We start from the raw sequence: 2,309 nt of genomic DNA on the forward strand, positions 1-2,309 counted from the left end.
ATAGGTTAATGTAATTGTAGCGCTTTTAGATTTGTAGTTGCAGTTTGCACTTCAGGGCCACCGTACCTACTACATCAAGAAAAGCTCTCTCTATTAAAAACGTGTTGCTTATGCAAAAATTGTGTATTACAGTTTTAGGTTTGGTGTATTTTGGTGTCCAGTCAGCAGCTCTGCTAGTTCCTCATAAGTATTAAACATTCAGATGGTGTTTCCTCTTAAGTTCCGTGCTTCATGCAGCCGTTTCTTCTTAAGAGCAAGCCAACCCTCAAGGCACATCAGGGCTTAATTTTAAAATATATCTTATATCAGTAAGATGAATTTGCCTGTTTGTAATTGAAGAGATGAAGCCTAACATTAGGAGTGCAGCTGAAAAATGGCCCACTTATCTATCAGTCCTACAGCCCATCAGCACCACTGTCACCAGAGAATTATTGACTTGAAAAGGTGTAAAAGATTTGAATGGTGCTCAGCCAGAGCAGAGATAGTAAGAAAATAATTTCTGTCTGTTTTGGAAATTGTCTAGAAATGGACTTTAAACAGAATATTCTGTTTAAAATTCATTCAGGATTCTGTAACATTTCTGGTGGCTAATCATCCTTCGGCTGCTAAAATATTCATAAATAGAGCCCTCTCTAGAAAAGTGAATATTTAGTATCAAAGAGCATCTAAAGCAGGGGTCACCAACCTTTTTAAGGCTGAGGGCCACTTCAAGGGTACCGAGACGTAGGAAGGGCGACCATTACTGACCCATGAGCTGCAAGGGTTAACGTTAGCCTAAACTTTGTACATTATCAACATATTTTCATTGTTTCTGTTAATTTCTAAGTTTATTTAGACATTGTCATTTTTGAAATCTCTAAAAATGCTTAAAAAGAAGAGCAACAGAATAAAATACAATTTCAAACTAAGCCCACTGGTGAGCTGTTCTTTATTTAGAAGACTCTTAGGGCCCCCAATGTGGTCCTTGAGGGCACCTTGGTGCCCACGGGCACCACGTTGGTGACCCCTGATCCGGAGCATAGATTCACAAAGTTGGGATCATGGTCCGACTCAGAGGTCACCGATCAAAAAGAATGGGGTTTCACCGCAAACTATTAAAATGCACTGATAGTTCAAGTTATTTTCATTTGTATCAGTGTCAGGTAATCTTCTATTCTATCAGCAGGATATTTTAAAGTCTGCAGCATCTGCTTCTGAGATAAATAAAGCTGTCTGAGTTGATGTTATACTGAGGAAAAGTTTAGCAAGTAAGCTCTAGTGGCTTTTACTTATTTGGGGGATTTCTCTTTGCAAGAAATGTTGAGACCATAACCTACCTTCAATTTTCTAACTTGTATTAAAGGTTTTATTCTATATAGAAGTTTCCTGAGAGTGCAGATTTGTCTGTCTGGGTTGTAAACCTGCTAATCAGAGTTAATAAAACCAGAGTTGGAGATGTTATTTTCCCCAGAGTGCAGCAGACGGGCATGGAGCTACATGCCAGGCCCGGTGGCAAGATCTTAATAGCTTCACTCGGCATGGAAAATGGCCTCCCATGAATCACAGAGGAACGGAGAGTTACAACACAGTAGCAGTACCATAATAGAGTAGTTAGGAGACGAGCTGGAGGAGACTTGGTGATCGCCAGCATCAGGATAAACAACATCATAAAACCTCATTCAGCCTGCAGGATTCTCAGATGTGCACCATGATCAGTCTTACACCATAAACAATGTCGATGGTGATGCAATGCCTCATGAGTTAAACTTATTACCGGTCTCAGCTGGTTTCAGTTCTGCTTTATGTCTGAACTCTTCAAACTTTGAGCAAAGTAACTCAAAAGATTAAATTTTATCTTAAGCAAATGTAGTTTTAAGTAGTGTATGTTAGTGCACTTTGTACATGCACTGGTGCATTTTATCCAAATGACTTTTTCTGCAGAACTATTTTATCTCTGCATATCTGAAAGCTTCTAACCAGTCATTTCAATCGTTACAGCAATAGTTAAAATGTAAGATATACTAATGCCAATTGTTGGCTAAACCCCTGTAAGACCTTCAGGATTTAGACAGCGTATGCCTGATGTACAAAATATCTGGCAAAAATGCTGGCATACGTTGGGTAAGTTATGTATCAATTTCGTATAAGTTATGAACATGCTGAAGTACGCTGAAGCATCCTGAAACACGCTGGCACATCATATAATTATACATGGGGCATAAGTTCCAGCTAAGTTATTTGATCGCTGACATACGTTAAGTGTGAGTTACTCATAAGTCCTGGTGTCTAGCTTATCCAAACCTATAAGTAACTTATGCATAAGTGCATAA

This window comes from Cyprinodon variegatus, unplaced genomic scaffold (genome assembly GCF_000732505.1).
Source record: "Cyprinodon variegatus isolate N-32 unplaced genomic scaffold, C_variegatus-1.0 Scaffold145, whole genome shotgun sequence".
Classification (NCBI taxonomy): domain Eukaryota; kingdom Metazoa; phylum Chordata; class Actinopteri; order Cyprinodontiformes; family Cyprinodontidae; genus Cyprinodon; species Cyprinodon variegatus.